At 44.4% G+C, this 18,356-nt stretch overlaps 1 protein-coding gene and 1 long non-coding RNA gene across 7 annotated transcripts in view; both read right to left on the reverse strand.

The window, feature by feature from the left end:
• LOC109882570 (coiled-coil domain-containing protein 85C-B) overlaps window positions 1–94 on the reverse strand; it is a 126,787-nt gene extending 126,693 nt beyond the window's left edge. For all 4 annotated transcript variants that reach the window (XR_004211852.1, XR_004211851.1, XM_031836839.1 and 1 more), the window contains exon 1: window positions 1–94. This exon is cut by the window's left edge and continues 1,349 nt beyond it. The gene's annotated coding sequence lies outside the window, so the exon portion shown is untranslated.
• A 1,251-nt stretch (window positions 95–1,345) lies between these two features.
• LOC109888089 (uncharacterized) lies at window positions 1,346–17,673 on the reverse strand. 3 transcript variants are annotated; one of them, XR_004211853.1, is made up of 7 exons: window positions 17,505–17,673; window positions 7,812–7,874; window positions 7,564–7,636; window positions 4,169–4,257; window positions 2,679–2,742; window positions 2,301–2,366; window positions 1,346–2,124 (listed from the first exon to the last, which is right to left on the reverse strand). It is a non-coding gene; the product is annotated as an uncharacterized LOC109888089 (long non-coding RNA). The 3 variants fall into 3 exon arrangements; XR_004211854.1 differs by lacking the exon at window positions 7,564–7,636; XR_004211855.1 differs by lacking the exons at window positions 7,564–7,636; window positions 7,812–7,874 and having other exon boundaries at window positions 17,505–17,670.
• Between the last annotated feature and the right edge of the window lie 683 nt (window positions 17,674–18,356).

The raw sequence follows: 18,356 nt of genomic DNA on the forward strand, positions 1-18,356 counted from the left end.
GCCTGTGGTGACTGGTGAGTGCCTTGGCAGCGGATTGAATCCCGGAGCTCGTTGGGAATTTGCACAGTCCTCCCCTGCTTCCGCAGACTGTAGAGTAGCGCAGACTCGGGTTTGAAATGGTACAGTAGGATCTCGGTCAAGACGGCCAATCAAGACGCAGGCAGGTAGCGAGATGGAGAGCGTGCCAACTCCATGCAATGAACGGGCCAGTGAGGAACTTCACACGTTATGAGGTGAAAATACATGAATAATCAATAGAATTAATAAAATTGATATGATATGTTTTGAAAATAGCAATCTGCAATTGAAATGGTCAGTTCCAGTTGATTTGAGACAGGAATAGAAATTAAACAGAATAATTATGAAAATAGACCACTAGCTATTATTTTGTATTTTTTTCTCAAACAACATAGTCAATGGTTCATTCTGAAAACTACAGCATGATTACATCTATGATTTCTACATGCTCTGCTATAACCATGTCACGCAAGTGGTACCGGACAAGCCATAAGACTCCTGAACATCTAATCAAATGGCTACCCAGACTACTTGCATTATTTATTTTCTATGCATAGTCACATTAATAACTCTACCTACATGTGCATATTACCTCAATACAGGTGGCACATTGGCCCGCTATTGTTATTTACTGCTGCTCTTTAATTATTTGTTTTTCTTATCTCTTACTTTTTTGTTGTTTGGTATTTTCTTAAAACTGCATTGTTTGTTGTCTATAAACATGTCATTAAAGTTACACAATGAAGCACTATTGTTTTTAGTCAACTGAATGACATAGCCCTGTTAAATGCTATTCGCAAATGTTAGCTTTAGTCTACACATCCTTTTGCAGTGGCATGTTGACCCCATTCCAACAATGGATACACCAGTCCAAACATTGGACTAATTAATGAAGAAACAACAATGCTGAGGCTACAGAGAAAAATAAATACCACACTTGATTGACTTTAACCTAGTCAGCTCAGGGATTCGATCTTGCAATCTTTTGGTTACTAGCCACTAGGCTACCTGCTGCACCATATGACCTCTAGATGGGTCATTTTAGACACCTGTTGACTGAATAGCAAGTGGAAGAGCTCTACTTAGATTTTTAGGATGGGTGACATTGTGAAAACATCTGTCGTTTTGCACCTGAACAAGGCAGTTAACCCACTGTTCCTAGGCTGCCGTTGAAAATAAGAATTTGTTCTTAATTAACTGACTTGCCTAGTAAAATAAATATGGGTGTAAACGAGAAAGATACAAAACATGAGAATGAATGTTCTTGGTTTGTCTGCAGGTTCACAGCGATGACATTGTGCACAAAAGTAGTCTAATCTTCTGGAGCTCAGTGATGTTTGGTCAATTATTTTATTAAAATATAGTCAATTCACTCCAACAGAGGCATTGTGGTAATGTTGATTAGGAAGTTCATCAAAGAAGTTAATATATACTTTATAAATCTCTTTATATTATGTGATAAATGGTATACTGCATAGTAACCTTTATATTATGTGATAAATGGTATACTGCATAGTAACCTTTATATTACGTGACAAATGGTATACTGCATAGTAACCTTTATATTATGTGATTAATGGTATACTGCATAGTAACCTTTATATTACGTGATAAATGGTATACTGCATAGTAACCTTTATATTACGTGATAAATGGTATACTGCATAGTAACTACACGATAAGGGTGCATTAACAACATGGAATCAGTACAAATACAAACACTCCTATGTCAAGTCTGTCCTAGTAACTCTTCATCACAAAGAACCGTTATATTTAAGATATTATTTCACCATTGATACAAAAAATAAATGATTGTTCAAAATCGATTTTCATTAAAAATAGCTAGATATTCAATAAGGTGCTTCATTGAAAGAAAAAGGTAATTTGCCCCACTAAGAAGTATAAGAAATAAGACAAGTATGTTATAGAGAAGTGCTAGTCATGTTCAGGTCCCAGGTCAGGCTGCGGGTGTCTGTCCTGTGTCTGATGTTACACACCACTCCACGGTCTCAAAGACCCAGTGTCCAGGATGTCAAAGGACTGGCCAGGGAGCAGGCTGAAGTCAAACCTCTGGAGCAGCTTGGCCATCACTACCTTGGCCTCCATCTGTGAACAACAGATCTCTTTAAAGGATGACAAATCTGGTGTGCTCAACTATAAAAAAAAGTATATATTGGAGGCAGAAGTCCAGGAGTAATCTAACTAGGATGGATAATAGGATCAGCAGAGAACAATCCCAAATAAAGTTGTTTCAATGTATTTCATACGGACAGTCTGCTCACCTGTGCGAAGCTCTGTCCAGACATGAGCGTGGTCCCAGGGAGAAGGGGTAGTAGCAGTAATAGGGTCTTCAGGACAGAAACAAACACAACATGTCTGTTAGCTCTTAAAGAGTGACTGAACGCACAGATTTTTCTGTTGCTCATTAAGAGAAATTAGGTGGGTGTGTCCTCAAAATAGTCAGAATGATTCTAAGATACTCAAGAAAGCTGTTATTAATTAGGGCATTTTTGTCGACAAGGTTTTAGTCAGGCAATTTTACATATAGCTAAGTTGTTTGGTGCAGTATAAAATGCATAACTTGTTGTCTCATGTAATCAACGTCTGATCCCCTGCGCTGCTGGGCAGGTCTGTCTCACTGTCTGTGTGTTGTGCCGTACCTGTAACGGCATTCGTCTGTTGAAGAAGAGTCGGACCGAAATGCAGCGTGGTGGTTACTCATGTCTTTAAATGAAGAATAATGATACATGAAATAACTATATATATATACAAAACAACAAACGGAACGCGAAAACCTATTACAGCCTATCTGGTGATACTACAGAGACAGGAACAATCACCCAAAAAATACACAGTGAAACCCCGGCTACCTAAATATGGTTCCCAATCAGAGACAACGAGAATCACCTGACTCTGATTGAGAACCGCCTCAGGCAGCCAAGCCTATGCTAGACACACCCCTAATCAGCCACAATCCCAATGCCTACAAAAACCGCAATACGACAACACAATAAGCCCATGTCACACCCTGGCCTGAACAAATAATTAAAGAAAACACAGAATACTAAGACCAAGGCGTGACAGAACCCCCCCCCCCCCCCCCCCCCCCGGACCGTGCAGGCGCACTGGAGCTCTTGAGCACCGAGCCTGCCCAACCTTAATTGGCTCGATGCCCACTCTAGCCCGGCTAATACGAAGAGCTGGTATGTACCGTACCGGGATATACACCCGCACTGGAGACACTGTGCGCTCACTAGCATAACACGGTGCCTGCCCGGTCTCTTTAGCCCCCCGGTAAGCACAGGGAGTTTGAGCAGGTCTCCTACCTGGCATAGCCATACTCCCTGTAAGCCCCCCCTACAATAAAATTTTTGGGGCCGACTCTCAGGCTTCCATCCGCGTCGCCGTGCTGCCTCTTCATACCAGCGCCTCTCCGCTTTAGCCGCCTCCAGTTCTTCTTTGGGGCGTCGATATTCACCAGGCTGTGCCCAGGGTCCTTTTCCGTCCAATATCTCCTCCCAAGTCCAGAAGTCCTTGATCGCTGCTCCTCACGATTAACAGGGAGAGTTGGCTCAGGTCTGACTCCTGACTCTGCCACTCTCTCCCTGAGCCCCCCCCCCCCCAATACATTTCTGGGTCTGCTTTTCGGGCTTCCTTGCCAACCGTGTTCCCTCGTATCGCCGGCTCTTATCTCCGGCTGCCTCTGCTCTCCTAAGTGCCTCCACCTGTTCCCATGGGAGGCGATCTCTTCCAGCCAGTATCTCCTCCCAAGTGTAACAACCTTTGCCATCCAACACGTCTTCCCATGTCCATTCCTCCTTTCACTGCTCCTGCTGTCGCTGCCTGTTACCACGCCGCTCGGTCCGTGTGTGGGCGAAATCAAAACCCAACGACCATGTAAGTAATGATGAACTCTTGTACACAAAACTCACAAAAATCCTTTTTGGATGATACAGACTTTATTAGCAAAAATTAACCTACTTGGACTTTTTAGTCAATTTTGGCACAGGAAGAAATATTTCTGGCTAATATCAATGTAGCATATGCCGTTTTCAATGAGAGAAGTTGATTCTCGAGTTCAGTTCTGCTTTAATCAATTCAAATGTTGTAAAGAAACAATAAAACAATGACAACGTATTGTGTGACTTACTTGGCAGCGTCTGGATGGAACCTCTCTGGGTCAAACTTCAGCGGGTTCTCAAAGAACTTATCCAACCTTCCACAGACATACGAATTGAACTGTAGACAGACAAGATAGGGGCAAACAAAAGATTTAAGACACTTTAGGAAATAAAATGAGTGCAGAGGTGTTGACTACACTGTTAAAATGAAGGGATTTGTAACACGTAAACTAGTGACAACTGAGCTGCCACCAACTTGAAGGAGACAAAACACATAATTCTGAGATGTTTTGAAACATTTCATGGTGTGTTGTAACAGCACTAAATCAAATATTGTGCAACACCTTGCCAGGGACTGGGAGCACTAACACTATTTTGGTGTTTCGAGTTCTGTCTAGTGCAGAATCAGATCCCTTTATCTGGTGTCTTAATGTTTAACATTGTGTTATGTATTTGATCATTTACCATGATACTGTATACCATTTTGGCAGGCATTGTCAAGTGTCAGTGTCAGTGTTCAAATCACCAGCAGTAACTGGAGGTTGAACTGCAAGAACCGAGGACTCTGCAGTTGCCTCTTCCACTGAAACTCATGAATGTGGGAATGGGTGCTGTCCTCATTGAACGTCAAAATGCCTGACAGTTTTGATATCCGTTCATCATGATCCATTACACAACAAACTGCTTAATACCAATATAGTTGGTATATAATACTACAGCCATCTTCGTTTTCTTCAGAACGATCGAATATAGCGCATATAATTCCCATAATGACGGGAAGGGCGCTCCCCCAGACTACGGCAGTTTGTGAACAACAATTTGCCATTTGCGGTCATTTGGAGGAATTCATAGCAGAGGTGTGAAGTTTGAGTGGCTGACCATTTGCCTTTGCCTTCGGGACATGCTAAACCGGTTTGTGTTCGACTACCTGGACGACGTCCTTTCTTATACCCGATCTGCCCAAGAACATGTATTCCATGTCAGACAGGTCCTTCAGCGCCTCCTGGAGAACCAATTGTTTGTGAAAGCCGAGAAGAGTTCAAATCAGTGGTGAAAGCAGTGGTGGATTCGCCTCAACCAACGTCCAGAGTGCAGTTGCAACGGTTTCTTGGGTTTGCAAACTTCTACCGCCGTTTCACTCGGGATTACAGCACCCTGCCGGCCCCCCTGTCGGCACTCACCTCCCCCAAGGTACCGTTCAAATGGTCTCCAGCTGTCGACAAAGCCTTTGTGGACCTGAAGCATCAGTTCACAACAGCACCCATCCTCATCCACCCAGACCCCTCGTGTCAATTTGTGGTGGAAGTGGATGCTTCGGATGTTGGAGTGGGGGCCATCCTGTCCTGTTCCAGCGATCTGCCCAGGACCAGAAGCTTCATCCCTGTGCCTTCCTGTTCCATCATCTCAATCCTGCGGAGAGGAACTATGATGTTGACAACCGAGACCTCCTGGCGGTGAAGATGACATTGGAGTAGTGGAGGCACTGGCTGGAAGGAGCAGAACAGCCATTCCTGGTTTGGACCGACCATAACTTGAAATATCTCCATTCAGCCAAGAGCCTCAAGTCAAGGCAGGCCAGGTGGGTCCTCCTGTTTACCAGATTCAACTTGACCATTTCCTACCGTCCTGGGTCTAAAAATGTGAAGCCTGATGCTCTCTCCTGCCTATACAGTTCCTCTGCCACACCCTCGACTTCCGAAACCATTCTCCCTACCTCATGCCTTGCTGCCACTGTGGATTGGGGTATTGAGAACCTGGTTCGCGAGGCACAAAGCTCCCAACCTGGACCTGAAGGGGGCCCGGATAACTGGCTGTTTGTCCCTAACCCAGTCCGGTCCCGGGTCCTGGAATGGGCTCATTCCTCCAGGCTGACCTGTCTTCCAGGGCCCCGTCGTACACTAGCCTTCCTTCGACAATGTTCCTGGTGGCCGACAATGGTCCCTGACATCTCTGCCTTTGTCAACGCATGCACTGTGTGTGCTCAAAAATATAGACTCCACGGCAAGCTTCTTCTGGCCTCCTGCAGCCACTACCGGTTCCTCATCATCCCTGGTCTCATATCTCTGGACATTGTCACTGGGCTCCCTCCGTCTGATGGCAACAGTGTCATTCTAACGGTAGTTGACGGTAGTTGACTGGTTCTCCAAGGCCGCTCATCATTCTCCCCAAACTACCTTCTGCCATGGAGACGGCTCAGCTTGTGGTGCAGCATGTCTTCCCGGGTCTATGGACTCTGGGTAGACATGGTGTCCGATCGGGGTCCTCAGTTCTGGAAGGCATTCTGCACCCTTATTAGGTTGTTGGCCAGCCTGTCATCTGGATTCCATCCCCAAACTAACAGTCAGTTGGAGCGAGCCAACCAAGATCTGGAGACCAACTTAAGGTGCCTGGTCTCAACTAACCCCACTACCTGGAGACGTCAACTGGTCTGGGTGGAGAATGCCCAGAACACTCTTCTCAGTTCTGCCACAGGACTCTCCCCTTTCAGCCTCCACTCTTCCCTGAACAAGAGCAGGAGGTCAGCGTACCCTTGGCCCAGATGTTTGTCCGCCGCTGTCGACGTACCTGGAGAAGAGCCAGGGCGGCTACTCTCAAGACCAACTCCAGGTATTGTCGACAAGCGGACCGCCGCCGGACCCCAGCTCCCCGCTACCGTATTGGGCATAGGGTATGGCTTTGCACTCGGGATCTGCCCCTTCAGGTAGAGTCCCGCAAGCTGTCTTCCCGGTTCCTTGGTCCTTTTCCTATCTCCAGAGTCCTGAGTTCCACTGCTGTCCATCTTGTGTTACCCTGTACCCTCCGTATTCATCCTACCTTCCATTGGTGGCCAGCCAGAATATACGGTGAGACGCCTCCTGAAGGTTCGACCATGGGGCAGGAGTTTCCACTACCTGGTTGACTGGGAGGGTTATGGCCCGGAGGAGAGGTGTTTGGTTCCTGCTAAAGACATCTTGGACCCGGCCCTCATCGCCGATTTCCACCGCCGACACCCCGGTCAGCCAGGTATGCGCCCAGGTAGGACGCCAAGTGGTGTCCCTGGGGGGGGGGGGTACTATCCCGCCCTGATCTGTTTCACCTGTCCTTGTGATTGTCTCCACCCCCTCCAGGTGTCGCTTATTTCCCCAGTGTATTTATCCCTGTGTTACCTGCCTGTCTGCACCTCCTGGACTCTGATCTGGTTTTGACCTTTTTGCCTGTCCACAACCATTCTCTTGCCTATCCCTTTGGATTAATTAACATTGTAAGACTGCAACCATCTGCCTCCTGTGTCTGCATTTTGGTCTCGCCTTGTGCCTTGATAGTACGAACTAGCACAGAGAGACAGGAAACACAGGGATAAATACACTGGGGAAAATAAGCGACACCTGGAGGGGGTGGAGGCAATCACAAGGACAGGTAAAATAGATCAGGGCGTGACACCTACTTCGTCAGTATCTCTGGCAGCCTTCCCAGTTCCATGACGGCAAAAGCTAATTGATTGGCTGTTGACTCTTGCCCTGTCAAGATTAAAACAACAAAAGCTAGTTGATTGGCTGTTGTCTCTTGCCCTGTCAAGATTAAAACAACAAAAGTATTGTGACTGTTGTTTCTTCAAACTTCAATTGTGTGGGAGAAACTATATTACTAAGATGGAATAAAAGAAAGAATAGTGCTTGTTTCAGGGAGACGTACCCGCAATGAAGAACGTCACAAAGTTGTCCAGCATAAGCTCATCATCGTTTGCTATGTTTTCCTCTGAAATGATGGAAATATATCAGTTTACAGCATTGAGACAATAGTGCTACTCAGGGCCCGATTAAGAACTCATAGGCACCGTAACAAACACAGTTTTAAGACACTACGTTAGTGTTTTCCTTGATTTTGGCAATTTCTTGTATGTGCTTATAATGCATTTTTTACCCAAATCAATTGTGTTTAAAATATTGATCCTCTGCGGCTAAATTATGCTCTCTGGTGTATTTTGAACATTGAAAGCAGCGTCCTGTGGTTGGATAAAAAAAATAACATTTACATTTTATTTTATTTTATTTGCCTTATGTATGGGCTTAGACTTGCAGCTTATTTCATTTTTTTGTATTAATCAGTTATCCAATTAAGGCAGGGCCCCCCAGTTACCCCCCAGGGCCCCCCAGTCATACCACCTCTCATCTGACAATTAGCAGAGTGGCAGCAGGCTGTCTATACTCATTGAGAGCTCAGAGCGGCAGCAGGCTGTCTATACTCATTGAGAGCTCAGAGCGGCAGCAGGCAGCTGCAGGCTGTCTATACTCATTGAGAGCTCAGAGCAGCAGCAGGCAGCAGCAGGCTGTCTATACTCATTGAGAGCTCAGAGCAGCAGCAGGCTGTCTATACTCATTGAGGGCTCAGAGCAGCAGAAGGCAGCAGCAGGCTGTCTATACTCATTGAGAGCTCAGCGCAGCAGAAGGCAGCAGCAGGCTGTCCATACTCATTGAGGGCTCAGAGCGGCAGCAGGCTGTCTATACTCATTGAGGGCTCAGAGCGGCAGCAGGCTGTCTATACTCATTTAGAGCTCAGAGCAGCAGCAGGCTGTCTATACTCATTGAGAGCTCAAAGCAGCAGAAGGCAGCAGCAGGCTGTCTATACTCATTGAGAGCTCAGAGCGGCAGCAGGCAGCAGCAGGCTGTCTATACTCATTGAGAGCTCAGAGCGGCAGCAGGCTGTCTATACTCATTGAGAGCTCAGAGCGGCAGCAGGCAGCAGCAGGCTGTCTATACTCATTGAGAGCTCAGAGCAGCAGAAGGCAGCAGCAGGCTGTCTATACTCATTGAGAGCTCAGAGCGGCAGCAGGCAGCAGCAGGCTGTCTATACTCATTGAGAGCTCAGAGCGGCAGCAGGCTGTCTATACTCATTGAGAGCTCAGAGCGGCAGCAGGCAGCAGCAGGCTGTCTATACTCATTGAGAGCTCAGAGCAGCAGAAGGCAGCAGCAGGCTGTCTATACTCATTGAGAGCTCAGAACGGCAGCAGGCTGTCTATACTCATTGAGAGCTCAGAGCGGCAGCAGGCAGCAGCAGGCTGTCTATACTCATTGAGAGCTCAGAGCAGCAGAAGGCAGCAGCAGGCTGTCTATACTCATTGAGAGCTCAGAACGGCAGCAGGCTGTCTATACTCATTGAGAGCTCAGAGCGGCAGCAGGCAGCAGCAGGCTGTCTATACTCATTGAGAGCTCAGAGCAGCAGAAGGCAGCAGCAGGCTGTCTATACTCATTGAGAGCTCAGAACGGCAGCAGGCTGTCTATACTCATTGAGAGCTCAGAGCAGCAGCAGGCTGTCTATACTCATTGAGAGCTCAGAGCGGCAGCAGAAGGCTGTCTATACTCATTCAAATCAAATCAAATGTATTTATATAGTCCTTCGTACATCAGCTGATATCTCAAAGTGCTGTACAGAAACCCAGCCTAAAACCCCAAACAGCAAGCAATGCAGGTGTAGAAGCACTCCCTAGAAAGTCCAAAACCTAGGAAGAAACCTAGAGAGGAACCAGGCTATGTGGGGTGGCCAGTCCTCTTCTGGCTGTGCCGGGTGGAGATTATAACAGAACATGGCCAAGATGTTCAAATGTTCATAAATGACAAGCATGTTCGAATAATAAGAAGGCAGAACAGTTGAAACTGGAGCAGCAGCACGGCCAGGTGGACTGGGGACAGCAAGGAGTCATCATGTCAGGTAATCCTGGGGCATGGTCCTAGGGCTCAGGTCCTCCGAGAGAGAGAAGGAGAGAATTAGAGAACGCACACTTAGATTCACATAGGACACCGAATAGGACAGGAGAAGTACTCCAGATATAACACACTGACCCTAGCCCCCCGACACAAACTACTGCAGCATAAATACTGGAGGCTGAGACAGGAGGGGTCAGGAGACACTGTGGACCCATCCGAGGACACCCCCGGACAGGGCCAAACAGGAAGAGAGCTCAGAGCAGCAGCAGGCTGTCTATACTCATTGAGAGCTCCTGAATCCTCATGTGGTTGGCGGTTTCAGTTTTAAAAAAATCTAAAATCTCTATATATACATAACATCTATCAAAACTATATACAGTACCAGTCAAAAGTTTGGACACAACTACTCATTCAAAGGTTTTTCTTTATTTTTACTATTTTCCACATTGTATAATAATAGTGAAGACATCAAAAGTATGTAATAACACATATGGAATCATGTAGTAACCAAAAAAGTGTTAAACAAATCAAAATACATTTAATATTTTAGATTCTTCAAAATAGCCTCCCTTTGCCTTTTACCAAACATGGATATCTTCTGTATACCATCCCTACCTTGTCACAACACAAATGAACAAATCAAACCTGTTAATAGAAATGCATTCCAGGTGACTACTGTCACGACATGGCCCTTTGGGGTGTATATCGAGGCTCTCCCCTCTCTCACACCACAAGCTTTATGACTTTACAACAGGTCATAAATTCCTGGTCATGCAGAAAGAAATGGGAAATAAACCTAAGGAACAAAGAGCATCTCTTTGTTCAACTCCTATTCCCCAAAATTGGAGGATTAAACAATATTTATATTTTTGAGAATGTGGGAATGGTCCGTGGGTATTTAAAGAACAATCCTGTCAAAGTTGTTTAATTTTGTGACATTAGGAAGGACGGTAGCACAGAATAATGGTAGCTTTGGGAGTGTACATCTCTCAGTTATTAATTTTCTACCTGAATGTTGTGTAAAATATATGATTGAATATGAAACTATTTGTCAGAAGATGTAATGCCAAGTTGGCCTTCTGAAAGAGATAGTAGTTTAGCTATTAAGTTTTTACTAGCCAGTAGCCACACCCCCGTGAGCCCAGACATTACATCAGGTGTCATAGAACCACCCCTTTTTCCACAGAGTATAAAACCCACTTCCTACAAAATATACATTAAGTCAAAGAACGCCGGGACAGAGTCCCCACGTTGGAATGGCTACAATTCTATAGACCATTAGAACCACACCTGTAGTTTGGCTACACGGCTGGAAATGGTTCAACTCTGAGACTATCGATCACTACAGAATAAGAGCAAATCTTAGACATATAATTGCTAGTCTGCAGCTAGGCCTCATTGTTTCTGTTCCTGTTTCCTGTGTGTGCGTTGTTCGTGTTTCTTATTTTGTATGATGTTGTGTTTATTTATTTAAACACTCACTCCCTGAACTTGCTTCCCGACTCTCAGCACACTTCGTTAGTTAGTAACCAATATCTACTGTTTCTTTATGTAATTCTGTGTGATTATGTAGTTACTTAATTAGTTAGATAATTAAGCCAATTTGTATATCGGTGATTTAGAATAGGGTTTGCGACGTTCAGTAATGAGAACTGATGAGGTAATAATAATATATTAATGAGAATGAATAATCGATCAAATATTAAAATATCTGAAGAGTTATATTCGGAAAATTATAACTCTGTAAATCTCAACATTTTCCTTGGTGCCGAGACTTCCTAGTTAATTCATGTTTACATGATTAGTTTAATCACGTAATAATTCAACCTAGAGGACTGATTTGATAATATACAGTATTCCCATTTCATGATATTCCAGACAACAACTGTCTCCCAATGTTCTTTGTGGGCATCTATCCTTTTCCACAATCTTCTGGTGTTACGTAGCACCATGACACTAGTTAATGAAGCTGGTTGAGAGAATGCAAAGATCTTGCAAAGCTGTCATCAAGGCAAAGGGTGGTGACACTTTTTTTGTTATCACACGATTCCATGTGTTATTATATAGTTTGGATGTCTTCACTATTATTCTACAATGTAGAAAATTGTAAAAAGAAAAGAGCAAAAACTGATTTTTTGAATATTTTGTAAATGTATTAAAAATAAAAACAGAAATAGCTTATTTACATAAGTATTCAGACCCTTTGCTATTAGACTCAGAATTGAGCTCAGATGCATCCTGTTACCATTGATCATCCTTGAGATGTTTCTATAACTTCATTGGAGTTCGCTTGTGTTAAATTCAATTGATTGGACATCATTTGGAAAGGCACACAACTGTCTATATAAAGGTCCCACAGTTGACCTGTGCATGTCAGAGTAATGTCAGAGTAAAAAACAAGCCATGAGGTCGAAGGAATTGCCCATAGAGCTCTGAGACAGGATTGTGTCGTGGCACAGATCTGGGGAAGGGTTCCAAAACATTTCAGCAGCATTGAAGGTCCCCAAAAAACACAGTGGCTTCCATCATTATTAAATGGAAGAAGTTTAGAACCACCAAGATTGTTTTTAGAGTTCGCCACCAGACCAAACTGATCAATCGGGGGAAAAGGGCCTTGGTCAGGGAGGTGACCAAGAACCCGATGGTCACTCTGAATTTCGCTCTTGAGTTCATCTAGCTTGCAAACAAAACTACTCCAGCTACAATACCTATTTTGCCAATTGGCCTGGACCCTTTGTTGACACGGAGCCCAGTCGATAAATCACGACTGGTCTGCCGACGTAATCCCGTACATTGTGCCCTCAACCTGGCCTCTGCCGGACGTCGTTGAAGACGCTTCTGCTAGCACCGGCCTGCATCGCTGCCTGGTACTGCAATTGCTCGGCCTCTGACTGCAAGGCACTACAGAGGGTAGTGCGTACGGCCCAGTACATCACTGGGGCTAAGCTGCCTGCCACCCAGGACCTCTACACCAGGCGATGTCAGAGGAAGGCCCTAAAAATTGTCAAAGACCCCAGCCACCCCAGTCATAGACTGTTCTCTCTACTACTGCATGGCAAGCGGTACTGGTGTGCCAAGTCTAGGACAAAAAGGCTTCTTAAACTGTTTTTACCCCCAAGCCATAAGCCTCCTGAACAGGTAATCAAATGGCTACCCGGACTATTTCCCCAACCCCTCTTTTTACGCTGCTGCTACTCTCTGTTGATCATATATGTATAGTCACTAACTATACATCCATGTACATACTACCTCAATTGGGCTGACCAACCAGTGCTCCCGCACACTGGCTAACCGGGCTATCTGCATTGTGTCCCACCCACCACCCCCTCTTTTACGTCACTGCTCCTCTCTGTTCATCATATACAGTGAGGGAAAAAAGTATTTGATCCCCTGCTGATTTTGTACATTTGCCCACTTTAACTCTGGGGCGGCAGCGTAGCCTAGTGGTTAGAGCGTTGGACTAGTAACCGGAAGGTTGTGAGTTCAAACCCCCGAACTGACAAGGTACAAATCTGTCGTTCTGCCCCTGAACAGGCAGTTAACCCACTGTTCCCAGGCCGTCATTGAAAATAAGAATGTGTTCTTAACTGACTTGCCTGGTTAAATAAAGGTAAAATCCATAAAAACGCATGTCAAAAATGTTATAACTTGATTAGCATTTTAATGAGGGAAATAAGTATTTGACCCCTCTGCAAAACATGACTTAGTACTTGGTGGCAAAACCCTTGTTGTCAATCACAGATGTCAGACGTTTCTTGCAAACCACCAGGTTTGCACTCAGGAGGGATTTTGTCCCACTCCTCTTTGCAGATCTTCTCCAAGTCATTAAGGTTTTGAGGCTGACGTTTGGCAACTCGAACCTTCAGCTCCCTCCACAGATTTTCTATGGGATTAAGGTCTGGAGACTGGCTAGGCCACTCCAGGACCTTAACACCTCTTGATATTCCCAAAACCGCATGCGGGAGCGTAATCATCGCCTGACAATAATTAGCATAACGCAACGGACATAGATGTCCCTAGAAAATATTCCTATTCATGAAAATCACAAATGAAATATATTGAGACACAGTTTAGCCTTTTGTTAATCACCCTGTCATCTCAGATTTTCAAAATATGCTTTACAGCCAACGCTAGACAAGCATTTGTGTAAGTTTATTATAGCCTAGCATAGCATTATGCCTTGCTAGCAGCAGGAAACCTTGTCACGAAATCAGAAAAGCAATCAAATTAAATAGTTTACCTTTGATGAACTTCGGATGTTTTCACTCACGAGACTCCCAGGTAGATAGCCAAAGTTCATTTTTTCCCAAAATATTATTTTTGTAGGCGAAACAGCTCCATTTGTTTTTCACGTTTGGCTGAGAAATCGCCCGGAAATTGTGGTCACCACAATCCATAATATCGACAGAAACATGGCAAACGTTGTTTAGAATCCATCCTCAAGGTGTTTTTCTAATATCTATTCGATAATATATCTGTCGGGACAATTCGTTTTTCAATAGGACCGATTGGAGTAATGGCTACCTCTGTATTTTACGCGAGAATCTCTCTCGGAGCCACCATGTGACCACTTACTCAATGTGGCCGCCTAAGGCTATTCTTCAACAGAAATGCGTAAAACTACAATGCTGTAGACACCTTGGGAAGTACGTAGAAAGCGTAAGCTCGTTGATGGTACATTCACAGCCAAAGAGGGAGTCATTGGAACGCAGCGCTTTCAAAACCTGGGGCACTTCCGGATTGGATTTCTCAGGCTTTCGCCTGCAACATCAGTTCTGTTATACTCACAGACAATATCTTTACAGTTTTGGAAATGTTAGAGTGTTTTCTATCGAAAGCTGTAAATTATATCATATTCTAGCATCTTTTCTTGACAAAATATCCCGTTTAAAACGGGAATGTTTTTTTTTCAAAAAATGAAAATACTGCCCCCTTGCACCAAGAGGTTTTAATGTGCTTCTTCTTGAGCCACTCCTTTGTTGCCTTGGCTGTGTGTTATGGGTCATTGTCATGCTGAAATACCCATCCACGACCCATTTTCAATACCTTGATTGAGGGAAGGAGGTTTTCACCCAAGATTTGATTGTACATGGCCCCGTTGTTTGATGCGGTGAAGTTGTCCTGTCCCCTTAGCAGAAAAACACCCCCAAATCATAATGTTTCCAACTCCATGTTTGACGGTGGGGATGGTATTCTTGGGGTCATAGACAGCATTCCTCCTCCTCCAAACACGGCGAGTTGAGTTGATGCCAAAGAGCTCCATTTTGGTCTCATCTGACCACAACACTTTCACCCAGTTGTCCTCTGAATCATTCAGATGTTAATTGGCAAACTTCAGACGGGCATGTATGGCTTTCTTGAGCAGGGGGACCTTGCGGGCGCTGCAGGATTTCAGTCCTTCACGGCGTAGTGTGTTACCAATTGTTTTCTTGGTGACCATGGTCCCAGCTGCCTTGAGATCATTGACAAGATCCTCCCGTGTAGTTCTGGGCTGATTCCTCACCGTTCTCATGATCATTGCAACTCCACGAGGTGAGATCTTGCATGGAGCCCCAGGCCGAGGGAGATTGACAGTTCTTTTGTGTTTCTTCCATTTGCGAACAATCGCACCAACTGTTGTCACCTTCTCACCAAGCTGCTTGGTGATGGTCTTGTAGCCCATTCCAGCTTTGTGTAGGTCTACAATCTTGTCCCTGACATCCTTGGAGAGCTCTTTTGTACGTTTTGGCCATGGTGGAGAGTTGGAATCTGATAGATTCACTCTACAAAAAATCCAGAAAAACGCATGTCAAAAATGTTATAAATTGATTTGCATTTTAATGAGGGAAATAAGTATTTGACCCCCTTTCAATCAGAAAGATTTCTGTGGACAGGTGTCTTTTATACAGGTAACAAACAGATTAGGAGCACTCCCTTTAGGAGTTGCAATCTACTGCAGAGATAGAACTTTGACAGAACTTTGCAGGCTGTCATACTTTCCAGGTCTATGCCCAAACAGTTTGAGCTTCTAATTTAAAAATGTATTTCTCCGGAAATAAGTCTCTCACTGTTGACGCCTGTTATAGACCCCCCTCCTCTCCCAGCTGTGCCCTGGATACCATATGTGAATTGATTACCCCCCATTTATCTTCAGAGTTTGTTCTGCTAGGTGACCTAAATTGGGATATGCTTAACACCCCAAACGTCCTACAATCTAAGCTAGATGCCCTCACACAAATGATCAAGGAACCCACCAGGTACAAACCTAAATCTGTAAACATGGACACCCTCATAGATATTATCCTGACCAACTTGCCCTCCAAATACAACTCTGGGTTTTCAATCAGGATCTCAGCGATCCCTGCCTCATTGCCTGCATCCATTATGGGTCTGCGGTCAAACGGCCACCCCTCATCACTGTCAAACGCTCCCTAAAACACTTCTGCGAACAGGCCTTTCTAATCGACCTGGCCCAGGTATCCTTGAAGGATATTGACCTCATCCCATTAGTAGAGGGTGCTGGTTGTTCTTTAAAAGTAGTTTTTTCACCATCTTAAATAAGCATGCCCTTGGTTCACTCCAGACCTGACTGCCCTCGACCAGCACAAAAACATCCTGTGGCGTACTTCACTAGCATCGAATAGTCCCAGCGATATGCAACTTTTCAGGGAAGTTAGGAACCAATACACACAGTCAGTTAGGAAAGCAAAGGCTAGCTTTTTCAAACAGAAATTTGCATCCTGCAGCTCTAACTCCAAAAAGGGACACTGTAAATTCCATAGAGAATAAGAGCACCTCCTCCCAGCTGCCCACTTCACTGAGGCTAGGAAACACTGTCACCACCAAAAATCCACGATAATTGAGAATTTCAATAAGCATTTCTTACGGCTGGCCATGCTTTCCTCCTGGCTACCCCAACCCCAACCCCGGCCAACAGCTCAACACCCCCCGCAGCTACTTGCCCAAGCCTCCCCAGATTCTCCTTCACACAAATCCAGATAGCAGACGTTCTGAAAGAGCTGCAAAACTTGGACCCGTACAAATCAGCTGGGCTAGATAATCTGGACCCTCTCTTTCTAAAATCATCTGCCTCCATTGTTGCAACCCCTATTACTAGTCTGTTTAATCTCTTTGATTCTTTGATCCACCTCTACGCAGACAACACCATTCTGTATACACCTGGCCCTTCTTTGGACACTGTGTTAACAAACCTCCAAACGAGCTTCAATGCCATACAACACTCCTTCCATGGCCTCCACCTGCTCTTAAATACAAGAAAAACTAAATGCGTGCTCTTCAACCGATCGCTGCCCGCACCCACCTGCCCGACTAGCATCACTACTCTGGACGGTTCTGATTTAGAATATGTGGAAATAAGAACGTTATAACATGAGTGATACCTTCACCTGGTGAAAGTGAAAATGAAAAAGGCAGGTCAAACAGCGACCCTGACGGCTGTTGAGGTTAACCTTCACCTAGTTCCTTATCAACAAATCCAATGCGTTGTCACTCGATATAGTTGAATATAACTTTTAGGTACAGCATTTTAAAATAAATATTCAAGTTACATCATACTGACTCACCTATCCCTTGGTGGTCCCGGTATGTGATCATATTTCAGATGAATATATTTTATGTAAAGACAAAAACAGAGAAATGCGATAAATCAATCCAAGCAAGCAAATAAGCAAATAACTGATCCAACCTGCAAAGAAGGAGAAAAGGGCCATATTTCCAAAGGCTAGATAGCTCGTGGTGACCCTGCAAACCAGTTATGTTGTCATTTCTTTTTGGACGGAATTTGGTCACCCGTAGTAGTACTAGTAGTAGAGAGGCATATGTGAAGCGAAAGGGTTTACTCTGCATAAAATATGTCCACGTCAAGCAGATCGTTAATTATTAATTCTTTTTGGCTGCGGTTCCGCATTTTCAGGAACCCCACTTGTATGGAGCAAGATAGCTGCCAAAAGGTTGAATATATATATATATCGTTAAGAATGTAAGAAAATCCACATGTAAATTGTTAGGATTGTAAGAAAAGCCATGCGTGAAACATGAAATGTAAATGTTAAAATAGATCTGTAAACGTACAAACCCTATGTTCCGACTGAACGAACATTTACACGTTCAATTATTACTTTACAACTCCCTTCACTCGGTTATAGATCTTTTAAATACACTGCATTCAGGAAAATATTCAGACCCCTTCCCTTTTTCCACATTTGTGACCGGTTTCAGGAAACTAGGCATATGTCGCAGGTCACTACTTAACAGGAGAGCCGTTTGAACGTAAATGTAGTGTCTTAGCTCTTATTACTTATTTATATAATACGAAAGACTCTGAATACAAGAAATTGAACTGAAGCTTCACATTTAGTAAAACGAGTTAGTACCAGAATAACATAGAACAACACTGCGCATGACCAAGAGTTCCCCATTCTTAAAGGTGACTTCAGTAATCAACACAATGGTTCTTAACCTGGGTTCGGTGAGTCAGTCTCGGGGGTTTGGTGGAGGTCAAGACACACATCTGACTCATATGATTCGTGATGACACG

Source organism: Oncorhynchus kisutch, linkage group LG12 (genome assembly GCF_002021735.2).
Source record: "Oncorhynchus kisutch isolate 150728-3 linkage group LG12, Okis_V2, whole genome shotgun sequence".
Classification (NCBI taxonomy): domain Eukaryota; kingdom Metazoa; phylum Chordata; class Actinopteri; order Salmoniformes; family Salmonidae; genus Oncorhynchus; species Oncorhynchus kisutch.